This window comes from Meleagris gallopavo, chromosome 7, assembly GCF_000146605.3.
Source record: "Meleagris gallopavo isolate NT-WF06-2002-E0010 breed Aviagen turkey brand Nicholas breeding stock chromosome 7, Turkey_5.1, whole genome shotgun sequence".
Taxonomy (NCBI): domain Eukaryota; kingdom Metazoa; phylum Chordata; class Aves; order Galliformes; family Phasianidae; genus Meleagris; species Meleagris gallopavo.
The window spans coordinates 29626837-29641821 of NC_015017.2; the positions used below are offsets into that span (position 1 = coordinate 29626837).

The 14985-nt window shown below is 40.5% G+C and overlaps 1 long non-coding RNA gene across 4 annotated transcripts in view; it reads left to right on the top strand.

Annotated features, from left to right (window-relative positions):
- The window catches only part of LOC109368624, a 28165-nt gene extending 13503 nt beyond the window's left edge, over positions 1 to 14662 (top strand). For 2 of the 4 annotated variants that reach the window (XR_004160376.1, XR_002116841.1), the window contains exons 3-5: positions 1527 to 1605; positions 11499 to 11675; positions 13425 to 14662. This is a non-coding gene — a long non-coding RNA (uncharacterized LOC109368624). Of the gene's footprint in view, positions 1 to 1526; positions 1606 to 4033; positions 7386 to 11498; positions 11676 to 13424 lie in introns of those variants that run through there. The other 2 variants (XR_002116843.1, XR_002116844.1) reach the window with 2 other exon arrangements.
- Positions 14663 to 14985: the final 323 nt, after the last annotated feature.

The following is a 14985-nucleotide window of genomic DNA, read 5'->3' on the forward strand; positions in this document are numbered from 1 at the left end:
TACCTAATCAAGTTGACCTTGCCTCAGTATGGTAAGAATCTGATGGCCTTATCTTCAGAGAGAGAGTATTCTGGTTCTTTTTAAGTCAGAATAGATCGGAAGAAGGAAATAAATAGAATTTTGGTGCTTAGTTCATAGCTGTGATCATGAAAACCTTGTTCAGTGCCTGACCCTTGAACGTGGCTGCAAAACAAACTTGTTCTCTAGACAGGACTAGTGGCATCTCAGTGCTGGCAGTTCTGGAATGCTTTAGCTTAATGTTAAGAAGCCAGATTCAGCCACTGAGGTGTTCCATTGGTGCTTTGATGGATCTTTGGTATTTTGATGGGACCATATTCCACAGCTATCCAGTGTGTTTGGTGCTTCTTTTCAAAACAAGCTAGCAATGGCTCAGCTCTCCCCTCAGCTCCTTTTCTCTGGGACAAACAAACTGAGGGACCTCAACCACTCCTTACACCCCTTGCCCTCAGACCTTCCCCATCTTTGCAGCCCTCCTCTGGGAGCTCTCTAATAACTTCACATCCTTTTGATATTGTGATGCCCAGAATGCACACAGTGGTCAAGGTGAGCTCAAATTCCAGTAAGTGGAGTTCAGAGATATGATTCCTGCTAATCAGTGCTTTTTTTTCTTTTTTTTTCCCCCAGTGTTTTCACATTCAAAAATAGAAAACAGACCCGATGCTCCAGAGCAGCCAGTATCTTGTGGTCAGATACTGTCAATGGCAGAGAGTAGTGGGTTTGACCTCTCTGCAGTGAATAGATGTGTTGCAATGCCTTGCAGTTCTTCCAGCAGCCAGCCTGCTTTAAGGGGAAGATGACAACCTGCAAACAACCTACAAACCCTGGTCAAACAGAGATGCCTTCTATCTGTCCTTAGTCCAGTGCCAGGGCCTGGAGAAGAGCACATCTAAATTTTATACATATTGTATTCTTGGTAGCTGTAGGTGATCTTTTATGCAGTTTGCTGATAGTTTTAATCTCAATGCTGAGATCTCACATCCTACTGCTCTCCAATGCTGGTGTCAAAGAGACAACAAGGACCCATGAATGGTCATGTCTCAGAAGAAGCTGCCCCATCTACTCTTGTCATTCATTTTCCCCCGTCCTGAGTGTTTATGTGACCAAGTGACTATTTAGAGTGGGAAATTAGCCACCTTAAAAACCCTGACAGAAATTGGGTTTTAGCTGCCTTTCATCCAGTTTTTCTTGTGTCCAAAAAGCAGTGTGACATTCCAGGAGGGGGTGGCATGGAGCAGAGTCAGTAGGCTCAGTGGCTTATTTCAGTGGCTCTGGTAGTGCAATGTGGCTTAAAGATCTCATCTAAATACGGCATCATTCTCTAATGTAGTATACAGAGCCTTAGGGCCATAGAGAAGGTTCCAGATTTTGTTTCAAGAGGCATACATTTTGGGTATTACAAATATTATTGCTTTTTTCAGTCTCTTTAACTAGCAAGGCAAGAGAGAGATATATACCTGAAAATGGACATCCAGCAATTTCAGCTGTCAAATATCTTTCTCTTACAGAAGTACAGATCAGTATCGAACACTGAGTTGGGAAATAAATACTTTATACCAATCTACATCCTTTACAGGAAAGATTCTGGTAAGTGTCCAAACAGACTTGGGAATGTTTCAGCTTCTCTAAGATGTGTGTGCCAGAGCACAGTACTATGAGGCAATACAGTGCTTTAGTAAATAGTCCCAGCATGACTGCTTGAAGGCAAACAATGAAGAAGAAATCATCTAAGATGCACGTTGCTACGCTTGAATCACATGCCTGTTCTTGGGCTATAAATCACTGCATGTTAATGAAATGCTTCTTTCAGATAATGTTGTTAGTGCTTCAGTGGGGATTACTGGTTTATATAAGAATAAATTCCAGCATGAAGGCCATTTTATACTGAGAGGTTGTAGATGAGAGGGAAGGGACAGTAGAAAGAGGGGGTCAAGGAACAGTGTTAGTCTCATCTTCTCTTTTCTGTGATAGATGTCTAGAAATGAATCAATTATATTCCTTAGAAATAAAAACCACTGCCTCCATGATTCCAGGTGTGAGCAGGGATGGGCTGAGCTATGGCCATAGCAAAGGCTGTGGCAAGGGCATGGCATTTCTGGGATGTGAATGACGGATTCTGAAATTGTCCATATGAAAAAAGGATCTTTTCTGTTTCTTGCCAGATTTTGTAGTCAGCCAGATTTCTTCATGCTTCCATAGGATACTCTTTCTAGGAAATCTTTTGGGGAATGCTTACCTAAGCGCCTCAGTCTCTGAAAATGCTTTTTGAAAGAGATTGTGAGATTTCTCCCATCTTTCATTTCCAGAGAGTACTTAATACATACCATGTGTCACGAAAGAAACACTGAGTGTAAAGCATGTGAGATTCCGACCTAAATAGAAAGCTATGGAACAGCTGGGCTAAGTTAAGAAGTAGATATGTGTAAGTGAAGGCATGGTGACTCCCTATTTAGAGAGTATCTAAGGGAAGTAAGGTAATGCCAGCTGGAGTTCAGTGCTCTGCAGGGTCTAACACCATTCTGTGATGATATTACTGGAAAAGCTCAGAGCTCAAAATGCTGAAGGAAGGTCACTTTGCCTGAAAAACCATTAATGGGAACAAACTGATTGGGTTAGTTTACTGACACTGCTGCTTTGGTCAGTTCATATCAATCCCTAGTGCAGAAAGCCCTAGGATTTATTAAACAATATATGAGTATTAGCTTCCATGAGCTTTAACAAACCTAACCTGACTGGGAAAACTGAGTAAAAATGAAAAGCTCACATTTTTAGAGAATGCAGCTTCTCTTCCAACTTCTGCTCCATCCTGAAACCTTTTGGCAGAGCCCGAGCTGCAGAATATTGACTAGACTGCCTGCAGATATTTGCATGTAATTCATTTCCATCTCTCTTTTTTATTGAAAGGAACAGTGTGAAGCCAAGTACTGACTAACAGCTGTCTCTTACTCTCCACAAAGGTATTTCCACAGACAGGTCCTCTAGGGAATATATAGAGAAGATTTCATGGGTATTTTGTTCTTTTTGTTTCTTTTTTTTTTTTTTTTTAATTACCATAGGTTTAGTTGTTCTAGATGAACTTGTATGGCTATTTCTTCCCCTGCTCACACACATAAAGAGATCTTCTGAAGATAAAGACACAACATCTGCTAACCCAGCTCACCTCCAAACAGCACTGCTAACTCTAAGAGCTTTGTCTCATCTTTGGAGCTTTTTTTCCTTAGCACCATTCTGCTACTGATTCTGGCTGAAGATGTTTTGCTGTGCCCAGCTTTTAAATGAGTGGCACGTGTTCCCTGATACCCTTTTTCAGATCTGACAAGACATCATTGTTACACACTAAATCAACATTGACAACGTCCAGCGTGATGTTATCTGCAGCTGAAGGCAGCCTTAGAGTACAGCATGGGAATGTGTGAATGTGTATTTTGATTATTTGCCCACATAGAACTTGCTAGCCATTTTAGGGAGGAGACACTTTTAATAAATATAGGCAAAAGAGTTGTGCAGAGTAAGGAAATATATCAGAGGAGTCAAAATATTTGTTTCAACACCTTCAGAATGAGTGCATTTTACTTTTCATTTCAGATGTTTTAGAAAATAGTCATATTTCATAACAAAGGCATTGAAAACCTGAAATGAAAATGAAATACTTCAAACAAAACTATAATATAAACCCCAAATTAGTCTGTTTTGATTAAAAGAAAAACACTTTATTTTGAAGAAACAGAAAAAAGTATTTTTTTTCTAGCTTTTCTTCTTTGGCTTGGCCAGCAAATTGTATGTTTGTGTGTTTTACTGCTTTAGTTGGATCTCTGTACAAAGGCTTCTCAGTAATTAGCTAAGCAGCACAAGTGCAGGCAGTAACAGGCTCACATCAAAGTGTAGGACATTCAACATTCAGTGGAGTTTGGGTAAGATATGTGTCATTCTGGGTTTTTGGAAAGATGAATCATTCAGCACTACGGATTCATTGCGGTTCTCTGTATTTGCGATATTGATTTTTTATTCGCTACAGCTGTGAATATTCAGAGAGGACATTGCAGGCATTTTCTGGAATGACAGCCAGTCCTGCTCCTTCTGCTCACACTGCCTGCTGGGGAGCTCTTCACATGTTCTGCTCACGTCAAGCTGGCTTTCCTGTAAGATTTCTGAAGCTGTTCTGCAAACAACTGACAATTGAAGCCTGAATATATGCCACAGGGAGGGCAGCACATATTTGGAAAAGAAAAAAAAGAGGAGAAAGCTCAAGTAAGAAATAGGACCCCTTTCACTGGGGGAAGGAGTCTTGCAGACTACTTGTACTTGAGATCAACAAGAATTGTTGTGGCAGGGCGTTTTTGTGTTCCATTTATATCCCCATTTTTGTATTTGTTGCCTTGTCTAGGAGAACATTTAGTAATATTTATTGTCAGTTCTTTCTTAGTAAGATAACAAACAAATGATAATCAATCAACTGCACTCTGAATAAAAAGAAAGCAGTAGTTGTAACACCTCTGACCAAAAATATTTAACAGCAATTAAGTGGTTTACATTTATCCAGTTTTGACACATGTGTGATTTTGGTTTTAAAAAACTGTAGCTTGTCAGTGTATTCATATAATTGAGTTAATCCCTCTTGGAAAGGATTGCTTTGCCTATTTGAATTGTTATTTAGAAGGGGGGTATTCTGATGGCATGAAAGATGGGCCAAAGCTAAAAGCTGGCAGAGGAAGAGAAGCACAGTCAGAGCTTGAAAAACAAGGAAAAATAAATACTATATAAACAAAATCTGGTAAATCACATTCTGCCAAGTCTGTGAACAAAGCGAAAGGGCGCTTTCATGAATACATGAGTAGGAGGAGTTTAAGACTACAATCGTGTAAAATGACTTAATGGAAAAATGCTGGTGTGGGATAAGAGAGTCCATTTTCTTTCATAATGAGGAAGAGAGCAAAGAAATTGTACCTTCATAAAAGTAAAGGAAGACTAATACCAACTCCATAACACATACATCAAAATAACTTGGGAAGGAGACAGTGGTTCGCAGCCAAGGGAAATAAATAGAACAAGAGTGGAACCACAGGATGATTGGAAGAGGAAAATATGATGTTATCCACAGCAGAGAACTTAGTCAGTAGTATTGCACATCAGACAGCAAAAGCTGGGGATTGCCAGTTGGGTAGGACTAGACTGCTAGTAGCCAGTCCTTGAATGGAGATGGTGGTGGTGGTTGTCAGTAACTACCTGGAGGAAAGCCTACAAACACTGTAACCTCAGACGTAGAGGGACCAACCCTCACCGTTGTATCACCATGTCTATATATTATGACACCACTTGTGCAACTGGGCATTTCCAGGATTATGACACCCTACCAAGAATATTAGTTAGCATTTTGCAGAATGCTGTAATCATGGAATTCACAAAATCATAGAATCGTTAAGGTTGGAAAAGGCCTCCAAGATCAAGTCCAACCATCAGCCCATCACTCTGCTCACTAAACCATGTTCCCAAGCGCTACATTTCTGCATTGCTGGAACACCTGCAGGGAGTTGTGCACATGAGAGACACTGCCTTATTTGTCTCCAACTCACAGAGTGTTAATTATGGCCCCGTGTAAGCAAATCCATTGCCTAACTCCTTAAAGAAGACTAGAAAATGCGTGACAGAGATCTAGTGCGTGATATGAAATGGAAGAAAATGAAACACAAAAAAGCTGATAAAGCCATGGAATGACCACAGAATTGGGAAAAGACATAACTTTGATTTCCTCCAAAGCTGAAACAGCAGGAGGGAGGAGGAGAGAATGAATATGCAGTGTGGTAGGAAATGAGTATTATAGGCATAAAGGACATCTTAAGCAATGACTGCTGAGACTAATGTACCGAGTATGCTATCACTGTGCTCATCTCTGTGAGTTTCAGAAAGGAATTTCTCACAACACTGCAAAGCAGATTTATGTTTATGGGCAGCTTTTATGGGTTTGGAGGCACTGCCCTTGAGCTACAAGGAGACTGAGGCCAAAGGAGGATTCTGCTGTGCCATGCCAGTGTCTAGGATGGATGCAGTCCTTAGCAAAGGACGTTCTGCTGGAAGATGCCTGTATTCAGTTATAAATCTGACATAGCACTCAAGATGAGGTGAAATGACTGGAAAGAAAAGTGTTTGAGGGGGGAATCAGGACAGGGAAAATAGAGGCTGAGAAGTCCTTGATCGAGCGCAAGCACTGCCCTACGACAACTGAACCGTGGGTGTGTTATCAACATGGTTTTTCTCCTAAATCCAAAACACTGCCCCATATCAGCTGCTAGGAAGAAAATCCCCATCGAAGCCAGGATATTGCGAGAGAGAAGAAAATATAGAGCAGATAGAGCAGACCTCATGTTTTATATTGCAAAACAGGCTGCTGGCTTTTTGAATGTTAGCATGGTCTGATCAATCCCTTCTCTAATATAGCTGGCATGAATATTGGTCAGAGACAAAGCATTAAGAATGCAGAGCAGGAGAGGTTTTGAAGACCACTTACAAGGTCAGTTTTTCAAAGTGTTTAGGTACCTGGCAAGACTTTCACAAGTTTTCCTGCCTCCACTCAAGGTAGTGTTTTGCTTCTGAAGATTGACCGCCTGCCTTTGTGCATTGTGGTGGGGATCATTCATCTCCCAGTGCCTCAGCAGTGGATAGTCAGGCAATTCATGTAGATACATATACTGTAAGAAAGGGAAAGCATTTTTTCCTTTCTGTGGAAATAGTTATTCTCTGCAGCTTATTAACTGTCCTGTAAGTCAGCATCTCTACATGGCACACATGAAAGGATTTCTTAAAAGTCCTCATTTTAAAGCATGTAAGCTTACAGGAATGTTTATTTCCTCAAACTTTTTGGACACATGGTCTTTCTTGCAATAATTATCTCCATGTGGTTGAAAAGGCACCACAGATTTGACACTAATGTTGTTTCCATCAGTGTAAAAATATAACATATTTTATAACACATAACATATAACATCAGTGTAATATATAACATTTCTAGAGTGTATTGCTTTGTAAATACAAGGCAATTTGTGTAAGTTTGACAGACACTAACAGTCTTATGGACAGGTTTACCAAAAAAAAAGCACATAACCTTTTACATAGAATCTTTGTGCATGTGTTTGTGCATCTTTAAATTCCTCTCGCTGTCTGAGCTCAGCCTGGTGCCAGCCCAGCAAGAATGGTTAATTGATGGGGTGAAGCCTGTGTGTGACTTCAGCATCCCAGCTGCAGGAGCACAGCACAGAAGCTCTGCAGTCCATGCAGAGAGCTGATCTTCCTCTGTATGCTGCAGCAAGTCCAGTTTCCCAGCAGACAAGAAAACGTCTCTGTGATGGCACCACTGGTTGAGAAACACAGGTTCCATGTTTTCTTCTCCTTGAGGATGCTGGAGCCTCCATGGCTGAGCTGTGAAGGGCATGTGCTCATCAGTCATCAGTAACTTGGTTACTCTGGAGTACCCTTCAGCATTCCCCTTTAAAGCTCCCCTGCCTCAGCTGCAAATCTAAATACTTCTGTAGGCTAGATATTGTGTTTTACCACACCAACTGCTTGATATTTAGTCTGGAAGTGCCTTAGCAATGATCCTATGGGACTTAATTCCATACATCTGACTCCTTGACTCTGTACATTCATTTTGCAGCTGGGTCTTAATATTTTCACGTGCACACATCCATGCACCCAGCGTATTGGTGCAATTTGCTTTGCCATGGCTGGAGTTGCAAGTTATTTTTTTCTTTTAGGAGCCTGTCAGCAATCTTTGGAGCCTGCTTTTCTTGGAGTATCCCTACCATGGCACCCAGTCTTCAGTGTCGTGTTCTAAAAACTGCATCTACAAGCACATTTTTAGAATGTGTTGTGGGTTTTTTCATATATTTCTGTAGTTCTAAAATGTAAACATGGGAGAACATCCACAAGACACTTGTAAATTCTATGTCAGTGTATATTTTTAGTTTTTATAGGTCTAACTTTTTTATTTAGAATTACTGTCATTGTAGGACTTCAACTAACAAGTATTTTAACTTGGCGAATGCTCAGATTTTTTAATAAGTGAATCCATTATAGTTTCTTAACATCTGCTCTTAATAATCCCTAATGTTTTTGGTTTCTTCTACTTTCACATGAAGATTTTGTTTGCTTTATATTATTTTTTTAAGCTATGACATCATTATGCACAAAAGTTGATTCTCACTCCCTTGTGACGGAATGGGCATTGATTTTGATGAGAATTAGACTAGGAAACAAAGGAGAGTAAGTTTTAAAGTATTTAGTTATAAGACACAATACATCTCTAAAATATTAACACTATGACAGTAAATAGTAAAATCATAAGTAAGTTGTGTCATTATAAAATTACTCTAAAATGCCATCACCTGAAGCATGTAGAGGACAGGAAAAATTATGAAATTGGGTTTGAATTTCCTTTTTTCTGTTACTTCAGTAAATGTGTGACGATTTGGAAAACATGTTGTGTAAATTCATTGGAAAGTGAGATTTTCAGTAATTCAAAACAAAAATGTAAGGCTTTCATCATCGTTGTTCTACAATGCACCATTTCTGTAACACTTGGCAGCTTCTGCTAAAGCAGAAAGCATTCAGGAGAAGAGAGGTTGGAAAAATACGTATATTCAGGTAGATCCACCAAATCCCATTGGGTTCTTTTGTTTTGGATTTGTTTTCATACTTGAAGCAGTTGGTTGTAATAGGTATCTTAAGCACGTCGTTTAAAATCTGACTTGTTATTTAAAACACGGTTATTTGTAAATGAAATCTCACTGGCGGCAAACGTCAAACTGGGATTCTGCACAAACCAAAATGTCATCTGGACAATCACCATGTGATTGCGTGGAGTCTTTTGTTGGAGAGCTATGTTTAGTTCTGGCATGACACCTCACAAAGGATGCAAGCCACCTGGAAAGGGCACGGGAGAGAGAAACAGGAATGGCTGAGAGTCTAGGAAGTGTGGCTCCAGGAAAGATGAAAAGAGCAGCCTGTTTATTTGTAAGGAAGCGAGATGTGGTAACAGACATAACATAACCTTCCTGCTGCAGAGAGGCGGTAAAGGATCCGTTCCTTTTGTCTGCTGGAGCAAAAAGAAGTAATAGGCTACAACTGCAGCAGGAAAGGCTTGCGTTAGGGGAAGATGTTTTGGTTAAGGAAGACATATGGAGGGTAAGCAGCAGGGGGCTGTGGAACTGCCACCCCTGGAGGCTCAGAAGAGCAGACTACACTTGTATCTGTCAGGAGTAGTTGAGATTGTCTGTGCTGTGTGGCAGATGCTTGGGATCTGATGACTCGTACTGTCTCCAAGGAGTTCCTTGAGGGTGGGCTAATCCTTCCACTCGTACCTCTACGGCTCAGCTCATTAAGAAAAAATGAGTTTTAAAAAAGATTTTAAAATATGTACTAAATGAGGTATAAACAAGATAGATTTGGAAGTGGACTTCCTTCATAGGGCGTAAGTTCCAAGGGCTCGAGCATCATCTCAGGATAAATTAGGTGTTTGTTAAGCATCAGTAGTTTGATTGTTCTACAAGCTGTCTGCTCGTATGGTTCAAATCTGAGTTTAGCCTTTCGGTCTGCCTTTAAGCTATAGTAAGGGATGGTGCTGTTGTTGAGTTGACCTTTTCCTTTCCATAGGTTAAATAGCTCTTCTTCCACACTCAGGTTTCCCACCATGTGAATTCGGTCAGTGCTGTCATACTTCCCCCTTTCACACCAACTCCTCCAGTTTTTCTTGTAAGGAAAGGTTAACTTTAATTTTTCACTGTCTTTATCCCTATACTCCTTTTTCCTGCACATTCCATGAAGTAATTTTTTTCTCATGGAGATTCTGGTTTCTAATAGAGACCTCCCAGTTAACAGGCTCTTACTGCACACCTTTCCATTTAAATATAGCATTCACTATATCATTCTCAAACTTCTAAACAATATAGCTGCAATATATTCTATGCCACTAATAGATCTTAGAGAGCTTAGAGAACAGAAGCTCCAAATATTTTCACTGGAGGAAAATGAAGGAGTTTGCGTGCTTAATATTTACATGAATGCAAAAGAGAGTGGTGACCCACATACATTGCTGATCCTTTGCTTTTTAAATTCCTCCATCCCTAGCAGTTCCTCCATTACACCACAGGATTGTTTAGTCTCCATTTTACTGCAGTCAGCTTTGTGCCACACTGGGTTTCAGACCACAGCTTGGGAACTACCAAGTTAGGTCTTCACTTCATACACCAGCAAAAACCATAGAATAACTTTCAAACAGTATTTCTTCACATATATATGCACGAAAGGAGTTAAGGAAGGTTCCCCATCCCCACCCCAGATTTATGTAAGATTTGTCTGGGATATATTTAAATGTGGAAAACTTGGAAGAAAGCTTAAGAAAACACTGTCAGATGAATGTCTCGAAGTGCCCACGTACAGCTGTGGAATCTCTTTTTGTTGGTGAGAGGGTCTGCTAGGATTTGCAGATGAAAACTTTCCTTTGCAGCTCACTTGGGAGCCAGATGTACTTTATCAACACTGAGAGGTGCACAGACTTACACACAGGCTGGAACTGGAGTGTATGTTTAATGTTAACACAACATGATGGCAAACTTTAGGTTGTTTCCTCAGGTACAAAATATTCCCCATGCCCAATTACTCATCACTATGAAAAACGTGCTGAACCTGCAGAACTTCTGTTCCCTTCCAACACAGTCGGGTTTCATTCATTTGAGGACATTCAATGGACATCTGAATTCTGACTTTGAGACTCTTGGCTTCTTGTGCTGCCTTACAGCCTCAGTTATGCTGTGATCCTATGATTTGCAAGCCATTGTATTGCTTTGGACTCATTAGCAGATAGCCTGGTTCCTCCAGGGAGGTGCACTCATTCAAACATTAGACCCTGTATCAATCAAAAGAGATACTTCAGATTCTCACTGCCAGAACTGTTTGTCACTTTACGTCCTTTAATTTCCAAGTTATTTTTTGTAACTGAGGACTTTTCACCATTAATAGTTAACTTGAGTAAAAAAAAAAATATTGTTTTTAATGGATTATTGCGTAAGTGTCTTCATCAAGGATTTCACCATGCTAGTCTATTGCAAATCATCTCCAAGCTGGTACGTACCCTTTGCTTTTATGAGTTACTCACTTTGTACAGATTGCTGTGGTCTTGTGGGATTGGCATCGATGGCCGGAACAGAGCTGCCTGCAGCGGAGACATCTGGCTCTGATAGAGGGTCATTAAGCTATCAGCTCACGTTGCAGCATCATCCAGAGGAATTTGCATGGGATGGCAGAGAGGAAAGGTGGCCAGGGCAAAAAAAGACATCCACATCATATTTCTTTCAGAAGGAGAAATCTTAGCATCAGTCTAAGGATTCTCTTTATCTGATTCAGTAATTTGTTTATATTAGCAATGTATGAAATTGCTGTCGAATTTTCGTTTTCCTTTGATTTTGTGTCCTTTCCTTATGCCTCTTTATTAGTCTCAGGTCCCCAGAAGATATCAGAAATACATCACATCTGCAAACAAGCAAAGACTCAGTGCCAGTCTCCTTCAGTTAATGAGAAATGGATACTCCAGAGCAATGTGCTAAGCACTGTCTCCTCCCCTCACCAGCACCCTAAAAACTTACACAGCCATCTTCACAATTCATGTCCAGGTAACTTCAGATATATAACTTTGGTATCAGTGGTTAGAAAACAGACAGTTATCAACTTACTTTCAGAGAATAATGCTGAACTAGGTCTCATTCAAACAGCTTGGGCTCTTTCCTATTGCACATTAAAGCTGGAAGAACCCACACTGAGGGTTCAGACTCGAATGGATTAGGCATAGGTATGCACAACAGGAATGGACATTTAGATGAAGTCATAGAATCACAGAATTATTAAGGTAGGAAAGACCTCTAGGATCCCCAAGCCCGGCCCTCCCTCACCACGTTCCTCAGTACCACATCCTCACGGTTCTTGAACCTTCCAGGGATGGGAGCTCTTCTTCTCACTTCCCTGGGAGGCCTGTTCCAATGCCTGACCGCTGTTTTTATTAGGAGCACTTGTTTGCTCTCATCAGTAAGTGCTGAAGAGTGACAAGTCTAGACATTGGTGTTTTGGTGGAAGAAAGGCTCTCCCTCGGCTCCCCTTCCCCACAGCTCTCCTCTTGAGCATCTGCCAGAGTTGTAGGTGGGAGGAATATATCTGTGTGTGTGCGCGTGCAGTTCAGATGAGTACTCATTTCTTTATATTAAGATCAGAGTGATGAAGAATATCTTCCTCCTTGGCATAGCAGTCATCTATGTAACATATTTCTGAGTAGGCACAGAGTCCTCCACCCTTTCCTTTTGATTTCTGTTTTTCATTTATTTTAACTTGACTGTCTTCATGGCCATGAGCACATCTTTTTCTACAGCTCCCGACTCCCAAGTTATGAGTTTTACCAGATCTGGAGAGCAGAGTCCTCCAATGGCTGCTCAGGGCTGTGAGGCACCAGACCACTTTCCACACGCTTATCTTTCCTCCTTTCTGCTCTCCCACTCATCCACCAGGAGCAGCTGCACTATTCATGTCTGGCCAGAAGGGAATACAGGCAGACGGCTGTCAGGCTATGAATCAGTTTTTAAACCATGGTTCGAAGGGGAAGATTTTAGTTTTATTTCCCACTTGCAGAACAAAGAGCATCTGTTTTTGACGCTGATATTTTATGCTGATCTGGGAGTTTAACTTGCAATTACAGATTCCACGTTGGGGAATTGATTCAAATATCCAATTAAGTATATTCTCCTGACATTTTTTTAAAATTGATCAGGGTGCTGTGAAATTAAATCCATATAATATATGCAAAAAAAAAAAGTTTAAATGAGGATCAATACGTGTGATTCTCTTCGGTCTTACAAATGGTGTGACTGGAAACACTGGGAGCAGATAGAATAGTTATTAGTTTTATTGTTCTGTGGAATTTGAAGACTGAGTGCTGAAGAATGAACAGACTTTGGCTTGAAAAGCATTCATGTGTGCTGCAGTAGTTAGGGGTAGAATGATTTCTTGGACACACTGGGAATGAGGAGAGCCAAAAGTGAGTCACATGGATGACTGCAGACATCACATTTAATTGTGCAATAATACTACAGCAAGCACAATTGGAGCAGGCTTGCTGACCTCACAGCTGAAAGCACTATTTAAGATCTGGCTACCAGATGTTCCAATAGGATCTAGCCAGCTGCTAGCGGAGGTTACCCTGAGTGTTTTAACAGGGAATATTTACAGCCTAGCAGCTCGGAAGAGATGATTGCACTAATTTTCTTCTCTGCCCTGCTGTGGGACGAAGCTCAAGCATGGGGATTCAAGGATGGAGTGCTGCATAACTCTATTTGGTTAGGTAAGAAATAATCTAATCACAAATGTTTTATTGCCAGAGTCCCTGTGTTTGTGGAACAGTGTAAAAATAAACACTTAGAAGTAGAAAAGTGAGACAGGCATTCGTGTAAGCAAAATCCTGCACTGAAGTCGGTCGTCGTGTTAAGTGAGTAACGACTGTAAGTTTTGTACTTAAGAGCTTGCTGGTTTTACTGTTGCTCTGAAATGCAGGAAAAAATAGTTATGGAATACTTCATCTGAATGTGTTTTCCTAGAGCATGGGGTGAAGCGAAAAGAGTGTTAAATAGTAGTTTGCTTCTAATGAAGGAAAATGTGTGTGAAAAGAAACTTATGCCAAAGGAATGAATTATTTTCTGCATGAACATATTTCAGATGCCTGGGGTTCTCCATATGAAACTAAATGGTCTGGAAATAATATCAATATATTTCCTAGGTTTCTAGGGAAGTGGAGAAATGTATATGTTTTGGCCATTGGTCTGTTCACATCATTAAACAGTGGAGAAGAGATTCCAAAAGGACTGTAGAAAATGCTGTGGGAATAGTTTCTTATATCTCAAGTGAGTTTAAATGGCTCTCAGAGTTTTTTTTTTAATAGGCTTCATAATTATCCAGTACAATAGAAAAACATTCAAAATACAGTCCCATAAAATGTGCCAGAAGAAATACATGCACGCAGTGCTCTGCTTGATAGACAAATATCTACAAACTCTTTCATCCTGTCTAGGATGCTGCATATTTCTTTAAGGATTTAAGGAATTCCTGCAGGCAGTCCTTGTTTCTGTACGCTCAGATGTTTCACGTGGGACTGAGCCACATTCATAGCTGGTGCAGCAACCACGTGGCTCCAGTCTCTTCTCAGAGGACCATTTAAACTAAAGGGAACACGAAGGAGAAGCCATCTATACTGTTTTCCATATGGCTGTACATTTTTAATGATTCCCCTCTCCTTCTGAACTTGAAACATGCCCCTGTGTCCCACAGCTGCTAAAGGTGCTCAGGTGGGTGAAGACAGCTCAGTAGCTTACAGAGGAGCTGCTCTTCCAGTGCTGCTCTGTGAAACAAGCAAAGCCTGCATCCTAGGCTGGACGCAGGGAAGAGTTCAGCACACACCATACCACTTGCAATCAGGGCCAGAGAGTGGGTCCTGGGTGTCTTCTTTGCAAATATTGGCATATCTATGTGACTGCTGCAACCAGTGCCATCCTGGGTGTAGATGGCAGGGCTTCTGCAACATAAATTGTTGATAACAGCCATCAGCTAAGTAGTTTTACCTGGTAGGAATAGGAAGAGAAAGTCTCCTAAATCTTTAAAATGAAGGAATAGAGAGTTAATATTAAGACATTGTATTGCTACACCTTAGCATTTTCAATGAGAGTAAATAAAAATAAAAGATAAGACTTAAAACTGACAACTTGCTCTAAAGAAACAGACACAAAATCCGGAAGCACAGTCTGCTCTTTGGAATAACCACTTTACTTTCCATTCTATGTTTCATTGAATCTCATTTAAAAACACACTATATAATCTAATTAGTGTAATAAAAAAAAATCAAATAAAACCCACAATGCAGTTAAATTACCAATGGAATTCAGTGAAATT